Here is a 10199-nt window from a genome sequence, read left to right on the forward strand (position 1 = left end):
AGGGAAAGAAAATCAGTGGTTTCGTCGAAAAAATTGCTTCCTTACATTATTATTCTTACAGGTGAAGCTTTAAAAATCAAATCATGGAAAACCATCAAGGGCATTACTTAAAATAATTATTGATGATTCAAAATAAAAATTAAATCCATTTAAACAACAATCGTATAACAAAACTATGAAGTCTGCTATTGCAAGCAATAGCGTATGTCGCCCCGAACTGAACAAGACTTTCATTTTTTCATCACTAAAACAATACCCATCAGCTAAGATTGGAAAACCATCAACTCGTATCAGTCCTTTCAGTACTTTCATTTAAAAATCAAAGTTAATTTTCAGTTTCCCCCTGTTTCCATGGCAACTATTGACAATCAACAATTTTTAAATGCAATACGCACAATTACAGACACTAAGGGGTGTTAAGAAAGTTCGTTCCATGATGAAATATTTTCAAAAATTATAAAGTAGTGCTTAAATAAAGAGATGAATTTTCAAGTCTGACAAAATCACAAGAGTGTGCTTTAGATTAAAATCAATTTATTTCTAGAAGTAAATTATAGGATTTTTCTTCAATATGAAAATATATAAAACATCTTCAAAGTACTCGAATGATAGAAATGCTGGTCATTTTGAGTTAAAATAAAAAAATAATTTACTTTTGTTTCTTCATAGCTTATCTTCCATAAGACAAGCTGATGAGCGAATGTATAAAAAAGATATATCATTTTTAAGCAATGAATTTAATAGCTACCCATTTTATACGGTATAAACTGGGATGGGACAGTTTACGCTTTTTTATAAATCGCGAAGCTAAATGGGTAGCTATTATATTCATTGCTTATAATTTAATTTTCATTCATTTGATGTAAGAAAAAGAGATGATTGGTCTAACAAAATGACTTTAATTTGTACAAAATTTGAATGTAATGTCAGGCGGATTGATACGTTTTTGACGCAATTCATTGTGAAGTAGGCAACCCGTTTTATACGATATAAAGTAAATTTTTTATCCAATCAAATACAGCGTTACAACCAGAATTAAATTATTTTCAAATGAATACAGTACCGACCAGACCCAACCTGACACCAAAGCAGTCCCAGAAAGCAGTACCCGGGACTGCTTTGGGACCGCTGTGGGACTGCTCCGGGACCGCTATGGGACTGCTTTCTGGGACTGCTTTGTTCACTCATGTGTGAAAAAGGTGCAGGAACTTTGAAGCCAAACGTCAGTCTTATCCTGTAAAACTTTAACATGTGTACAATTAATATTGATTGATTAATTGTTTGTTTGTTTGTTTGTTTGCTTTTATTGGAGGTGTGCCAAAAACCAATTTGGTCGGCACCCACTCTACACATGTATTTAGCATAAATTGATTTGAACCAGCCGTGGCCATTAAATGCCAAACTTAAGAAATAAATAGTTAGGAAACAATAAATTCACTTTTGTTTTTATGTGGAGTCTGTGATAATAATATTTTCAGAGACTGTATTTTTACACAAATGTAGTTTAGAATAATTCTTTTAATAAACTTGTTAAAAGGAAGCCAGGAGAAGATTTTTATCCTTAAAAATAAACTACAGGTTTATGAAAAAATATCTACATGTAGGCCTTTTTATTATTTAATTTAAAATCATTTGTACTCAAAATTTGCATTGGCACTATTTCAAAATTATTATTACAGTTACATATAAGATTTGTAATTGAAAAGCTGCATGTTTGAAGAGTACCATGCTAAAAAAGTAGTCCATGCAACCTCCAAATAAAGCCTTAACAATTTATTAAATGACCATGAAATGAAATTATGCTACCATTCTTCCGTAACTTAACAATGTGAAACAATGTGAATAATCATTGAGGAATTTATTAATGAATTATCGGTAGTTTTTAATTTATAAACAAGTTATCAAAAGAGTACATTTATTTTAGAAATAAACAGTTGAAAACACCGGAAATTGTGATTTATTTCTTTTTTGTTTTGCTTGTGTTTACCTGGCCGATTAATGTTTATAAAATGGTATTAACCCCCCGTTCACACAGAGCTGCGACTCTACGGCGATCATCCCGATCAAGCCACGATCTGAAATTTTTTTTTGCCGATCGGCGTCAAAATAGAGCAATTTGGCAAATTATGGTCTTCGTTACGACCGTACTACGATGTCCCTACGTCAAACGCGCTGCTAACAAGCTTCTACTACGATGTTACGCAGACCGTTGCCGACAAAGAGCCGTGTTTAGTGTGTTTACGCTACGCTGCCACTACGACATTGAAGACCATATACGCGTAGCCAGATGGAACATTTTATTATGCAACGTCGATTTTGGTGATGATGTAAATATATCTTGAAACTGCAGATTTTTGTAGTACAATTTTAGCGATGATACATATTTTGCGACCGAAGTTTTTTTCCGGCCTTTACCACATGGTTTAGAGCATTCAGGGGCGTAGCCAGGGTACATTTTATTATGAACGTCTGGATAGACTGGGGTTTGGGGGCCGCCATAAGGCCCCCAAAGAGTCCAGGGTGAAGCCCTGGTTGGGGCCCAGGGGGCGAAGCCCGCGAAAGCTGGTGAATTTTCGACGATTTCGATGTGCATGTTTGACCCTTCTAAAAGCATTTTTCTAGCACTTTTTCAGTTTATTACGCAGCCACATTTAAGGTCTGTTCTTTCCTTGTACAAAATGTGGACAGTCACACAAAAATGAGAAAAGATCTGTCCAAAAGCAAACCCACTAAAACAAATTTTAGACTTTTGAAGCTCGACAAAATACGTATGGTAACATACGGTAGGTGGTTAGAGTGGTTGACTGGTGTAGACAGACCACGTAAGCATTGACTGATAGTCAGCTAGGCTTACATTAATATTAAGAATTACTCTCTAAAGATTGAAAATAACAAAGACATAAGAATTCTTTTCAACACATTTTCTTGCACGTTGCCTATGTACATTCACAAATATGGTATCTTAAACCTTTTGCAACAATTATAAAAACATGTAAAATATACTACTAATTTTAAGGTAGTGTACAGATGTCAATACTTTTAAAATAGGCCTTATTTCTATTTTTACGAATTTTACCAATTTTTCGATTTTTGATGTTCAGATATAAAGCTGAATTATGATTTTTGAAGCCTTGCATGAATCCGATATTAGGATTAAATTGGGGGGGGGGGGGGAGGAAGGGGGCTACCGTTTTAGAAGTTAAGCATTGTGATTGGAAGTCAATTTCCATGAATATAGATTGAAATTTTTGGCATTAAATAAAATTATCGTTTGTTTTAAGGGAACCGACTGGGGTTTTATTGTGTGACATCTACAATAGAGAAATTCTTTAAGAATGTAATTACACTTGGAAAAACACTCAGCAAAATTCGATAGTAAACCAAAATCCGAGAAAATCTTTTGATTTCAGTGAGGTGTATAATATTGTATTTTCCCCCAAAACTGATTCTGTTGATTTTCATTTTTTTCATCGTTAATTCTTAATATTACCAAGTATTTTTTTTTTTTTTATTTTTGAAATAATTACTAATATTTTGCAAAAAGGGTGGGTACACTTTACAATATTACACCTGCTTTGTTCTCCTCTCTTCTCTTTCTTTCTTTTTTTTTCTTTTTATTTTTTTTGGTGAAAATGATGTGAACGTTTTTGCGTACAAACGTACGCCTGGCTACGCGCCTGGCATTTTCAATTATTATAACTGTAACAAGATGTGAAAATGCTCAATTGTAAATGATCATCAAGTATAGTGTCACCCTTTACATGTAGTTAACAGATGATGACTGGTCAAATATCAGCGGAATAAGAACAAACTCTTGTCTGATAGGTCGTAATATGATCGGCGTAAGGTCATTGTAGGTCTTCGTAGGATCTTCAGGCACGTAGAGAGATCGTAGTGAGAACGTAGTACGAACGTAGAGGGAGCGTTGTATGAGCGTGCTTTGTAAGTTCCTACGCTCTCACGGCGCTTTTTCTACGATCATGAAGATCTCTCTACGATGCTTCCGCGCTGCTTGTACGATTACGGCGCTTCTACTACGCCCTTTTTACGACTTCACCCCGATTCTTTTGGCCACGATCCCGCTACGCTTGTTTTGAACATGTTCAAAATAAGCGTGGTGAGAGCGTAGAGCTCTCCGATCATGAAGACTCTACTGCGATCATACTACGCTTCTGACGACCCCACGACGTTCCTCCTGCGATTTGTCACGATCGGCCACGCTTTTGACCACACTTTGATCGTAGTAGAAGCGGCGTCTATGTGTGAACGGGGGGTAACATCCGCGGTTTCAATTGTCTCAGCCCCGTGGGGATCCGGGTTAGAATAGGTCCTCAGTACCCCTTGCTTGTCGTAAAAGGCGACTAAATGGGGCAGTCCTTCGGATTAGACCGTATAAACCGAGTCCCCGTGTCACAGCAGGTGTGGCACGATAAAGATCCCTCCTTGCTCAAAGGCCGTAAGTGCCGAGCATAGGCCTAAATTTGCAGCCCTTCACCGGCAATAGTGACGTCTCCATATCAGTGAAATATTCTGGAGAGGGGCGTTAAACAGTATATAATCAATCATTCAATCAATTGCCTCAAGGCAGATAATCAGTGCAAGTTATTTTGGTATACGTATCCGCGTTTCACATCATTGAACATGCTGGTCAACAATGACCCTAATTTCAATCTACCGGCATGTAATGAAATGCCCCAATACTTAAGAAAATTCCTTTTGAGTATCCCGATAGTATGGACATTGGCCATATAACGATAAGATTTATTAAAGCTAATTCTTACTGTAAGAAAATAATTAAATCGCGTTTAATTTTCTGTATAAAAAATAAATATGGGAAACAGTATCAATCACAGAAAATAAAGCAAATGAATTATTAATATACCCGATAATTGTGGTTAAATATTCATGTTCAGTTTAATTCATAAATGTACGTGTCAAAGCCTTCTTTCTTCAATAAATATTATTTCAATTTGTTTCTATGCGCGTACTGTTCATAAATGACCTTCGCATTACATGTAAGGATTCCTGGCATACTACTCAGAATCAATTTCTACTGCCTTTTATAGTTCCATTGTTTACTGCAAAGCTCATTTCTGTGTTAGCTCCGCCCATTAAATATCTCCGCCCACTGGGACTGCTATGACTGCTTTATGGGACTGCTGGGACTTCTCTCTGGGACTGCCTTGGGACCGCTGTGGGACAGCTCTGGGACTGCTTTAGCAATCCCAGAAAGCAGTCCCGGGGACTGCTCTGGGACTGCTTAGTGTCAGGTTTGGTCTGGTCGGTACTGTAGGTTGTCATTTGAAATATTTTACAGATCTGATAATTTTTGCATAGTATTTTGAAAGGATGTTTTGACCTGTGTGCTTATTATTTGTCACAAATAAATACGTCATCCCTGATTTTTCTGAACAGACATCATCTGTTTTAATACCTGCCCTCCCCTAATTAATTCAACAAAAGACAGGTAAAACCTTATCAGTAGCAAGAATGGACTCTGTAAACATGAGATATCAAAATTGTAAATATCTTTTCATCGCATTTCTTTTCGAATATAAAGAAAAATGTGGAACGAACTTTCTTAACACCCCTTAATCATTACATCAATAAAGAACTATATGCGGTATATTGCATATGTTTGCCCCCACAAAAGTCAAATTTTGAAAACTTCCTGAAATGTGCTGAATTCAATAAATTGTACGAGAAATATAAGTTAACAGAAAATATTATAGTTCCAGAGCAGTGTATTCACAATTTCTGTTTTTATGACGTCACAAACTAGTCCGATTTTATATCCTTTTTCAGAAAGAGGACAAAATGGACAAAATTTCAACAATTTAAGCTTTAGAATTTATAGAGCGCATGTGTGTTCAGGAACAATATTGACATATTTCATTGATATTATCATTCTACACATTATATCAAAATATTAATCCTGAACACACATGCGCTCGGTGACTTTTATTTAAAATATCGACGGAATATGTACATTTTTCTGCAAAATTCATAAAAAACTGAAATTTACGTCATATTTGTGACGTCATTACGTACATATGACGTCATTACTTATGAAATTATTCAGTGCTTTGAAGTCAGCATATACTCCCCTGTTTAAGGACTTAATTAAATATTACTCCATCAAAGTTTGATTTTGGGGGGCAAATGTTGGTTAATACCGCATATAGTTCTTTCATGAAGAATGTTCAAAGGAACAGAGAGAACACTCTCGAACAAAATTCGTCGCTTTTTGCAGGTTTCCATGGCAACGGTAGACATTTTGAAACTAAATGACCACACAACACATCTATAACCAGAGATACTCCTTTAGGGAAAGTTTCAGGAAGATTGTCTCAGCCATCTCTGAGAAACAGCCCGTAGAGCAAAACATTCATACAATCGCAATATGTCACCTCCGACTTCGTTCGGGGCGACATCATTAAGACATAAACTGCTATAATTCTGCGAAACATTTAAATGCAATATCTGTTTTAAATGCCACGTGCACATTGTTTTTTTATTTATTTATTTTTTCTTTAATTTAAAATTTTTACCTTTTTGAAACGCACAGATAAATGTAATAGCTCTTTAAAAAATTTATAAGAAAAAAAAAAACTCTTTTCTCGTTTATTCAATTTAGCACCCTTGATTATTATCTAATATGTCAAGTTTATTTTTCTAGATCTGCACACTGCAAATTATTTTTTTTTCCTTCCACTTTGCAAAAAATTTTGCATTTTAAATTGAAACTAGCTTATGCCTGCTGTTTCATTTTAGAATTGTTTCTTTCAAATTGATTTTAATTCCTGTCGCTGGCGTGGCGCGGTGTTTAGAGCGTCTGCTCTAGATTCGCGAAGTAAAGAGTTGATCCTTACGTCACGGGTTCGAATCCCACTGTGGGACGTGGTGACAGGTCCTTCGGACGAGACTGTACAAACCATGGTCCCATGTCGCAGTAGGTGCTTGCATGAAAAAGATCCCTCCTTGCTCAATGGTCCTGAGTGCCGAGTATATAGACAAAATTTGCAGCTCTCCACCAACAAGTGGTGGCATGTCTATATGAATGAAAAATTCTCGAGAGAGACGTTAAACAATATACAGTTAATCAAACAATCAAACTTTACTCATTATCAAGGATGATAGGACCTATAAAAGCTAATTCCAGCCTCTAGTGGAAGATGTGGATCAGTGTGGGTAACATTCCTTTGCTTAAACTTTAAATAAAATACAATATCTTTACCTTTATTAAATAGGAAAGATTTGAGTGGAAATGTAACAGAATAATATGGTTCCCTAAAGGACGAAAGAGAGTTTATATTTAAACTTGGTTAGGTTCCATGATCAGGACACTCTAGAAGAAACAAAGAGTGAAGTCCGTGAATTGCGGGTCTTAGTGGTTAATAAATGACCCATTAGTAAATCTGCATATATCGATCGCCAATTGATTTGGGTTGAAAGTTCTTTTATTTATGACCTTAAGGCTCTGCACCCATCACAGATTCAGGTAAGTTTTACAATTTATGTTCTGTCAAAAATATTATATGAAAATTGTCTTCCAATATTGTCCAGTTGTGCGTTATCTGTTTGCAAAGGTTTAACCATTTTTGGAGCGTTTTAGCTCACCTGAACCGAAGGCTCAAGTAAGCTTTTCTGATCAAAATCTGTCCGTTTTCTGTCGTCGTTAGCGTTGTCGTCAACTTTTCGCAATTTCATCTTCTACTCCAGAACGACTAAGCCATTTATTATCAAACTTGGACCAAGTATCTTTGGTTGGAGGGTATCTACTTTTGTTCAAATGAACGACCATACCCTCCTCCAAGAGGAGATAATTACAAAATAGTCAAATATTTATGGTTTCATTTAGAAATCTCAATAACCGATGGGCCAGGAAAGATAAATCATTGTTACTGTGTGGATAGTAATTTGTTTCAATTATGACACCTTGGGAAGGGTGGGGCTACAATGGACGATCAAAGTTAAACATAAGCGTATATAGGAGAAGTTTTGATTTTTTTCCTTAAGATCAGCAAACCTATGATGGGTCATATTTATATGAAAGCATCCTCTGGTGGTGAAGATTCACTTTTCTTCAAATCATGTCTCCGGGGGTAGGGTGGGGCTACAAGGGGTAATCAAAATTTTACATAGCAATATATGTATATATAAAAACTTTGAAAATCTTCCTATGAAACTATGATTAGTCATATTTAAATGAAAGCTTCCTCAAATGGTGTAGATTCAAGTTTGCTTAAATTATGTCCCTTAGGGGGGAGGGGGGTTAAGGTCTGTCCACAATGGACGATAAATGAACAAGGTTTACTTATGGCATTTTGGCAATATGAATTTCTGTAAAACTGAAACTGCTTAGTTTTAGTTAAGAATGCATTTAATATCATTTAGATCTTTGGTGATATCAATGTCACCAAATGTGTCATTTTCTTCATATTTTTAAAAAGTCTACAAAAACAGCCAATTTTTATGTTATTTTTCGATATTTGATTTAGAGCGCAACCTCTGATCTAAAATATGGAAGTATTAACTATTAGACTTGTTTTTGAGGTATACAACACATAATTTTTTAGATCAGAGGGTGCGCTCATACAATTTTTTTTCTCTGAAAGTACTCAACTGTACCTGGCCTGTTTTCCTTAAAATCCAAGAACATTGCAATTCATAAGGCTGGTTCGAAGACCTGGACTTTTAGGAAAAAATGTTTAATAGACACGTACATGTATGTTTTAATCTACAATTAAACTTTGCTTAAAATCGTAGTTTTAATCTTTTAATGTTGTATAATGAATATTAAAATGTCATATATGTACATGTAACACCAAGTTTTCTAGAACAATTCGAAACCATTGACACCTGGCCTGTTTTCCTTAAAATCCAAGAACATTGCAATTCATAAATTTTTAACAATTAAACCAGTTTTAATCTTTTAATGTTGTATAATGAATATTGGAAAATTGACAGAATTTTTATGGTTGACGAATATGTTTTTCATAAACATTCATAGCAAACAACCAATATGGATAGATCATCACTTGGGATCTTCAGTCAAGCATATGTTCATGTTAAATTCATTTTGTCGTCACTGTTAAACATTTTCCATAGGGATATACATTAACCTCATTAAATGTTAGCTAGGGCAACATATTTATGTTCAACAAATCTTAATGATAATGTTTGAAAACATTCGCGCTGAAAAAATGTAATTACTTGAACATTTACACCAGCATGCATATGACAGAGTCAAGCTTAAAGTGAGTAGTTTTCACTTTGTTGGTTCTAAAAGGCATTAAAAATATTGGATGTAACATAATACATTAAGATTTTAAAAAAAAAACAAAAAAAACCCTTAACACCAAGCTATTTAACTGTGCGTCTTTTTTATAATAATTTATGAAAAAAGTCTTTAGAAATTTTAAAAAATAAGGAAATTGTAATCCTGATGTACAATTATGAGCAAATAAAAAACAAATTTTTATTTAAGATTTCATCATCGAGGTCGCTTTATTCTCACTTTAACAAGTTTCAATTGGAAACGGTTGATACGAAATGAACACGTACGAAAACATAAAAGACATTACGAGGGTCTTTCTTATCTCAAAGTCATCAGTATCTCTTAGAAATCAGTATAACATGTCTATATCTCTACTCAAAAATCTGTTTGAAACATGAGAGCTTTATAGTTATTTACTGCCAATAGTAGATTTTAGCTATCGGAGACCTTATTAGAATGTTAATCAAAATTGTTAGAAATAGTTAATTATCGTCCATAGTTTTTTTTTTTTCTTGTTTCTTTTCTGTTCTTTATAATCCTGCTAGAATGGGATCCATTGTCCCGGAATGCCATGAAATATATGGAGATAACAAACAGTATTCAAGATCAAAAGTCTATAAAACACTACAAAATTGGATCGTGCAAAATCGGACCTCCAAAACATCAGAGGTGGGATCAGGTGCTATTGAGGAATGAGCATATCTTGACTATACTGGTCATACCCATCATGTGCTCATTGTTATGATCCGGAAATAACAAAAAAAATCCGTCGTCAATTCAGTGTATATATAATGGAGAGTGTATAAATAATGGACATTTAACACATTTAGTGCGGCTTGATCATCATTAGAGTCTCCGTTATTTCTTTGCCATTATTGATTTTAGGGTACCATGGCAGATACCAGTAAGAGGAACCCCA

The sequence above is a fragment of the Saccostrea cucullata genome, unplaced genomic scaffold (genome assembly GCF_032062105.1).
Source record: "Saccostrea cucullata isolate Sc308-1 unplaced genomic scaffold, CSIRO_AGI_Scuc_v1 ctg961, whole genome shotgun sequence".
Taxonomy (NCBI): Eukaryota; Metazoa; Mollusca; class Bivalvia; order Ostreida; family Ostreidae; genus Saccostrea; species Saccostrea cuccullata.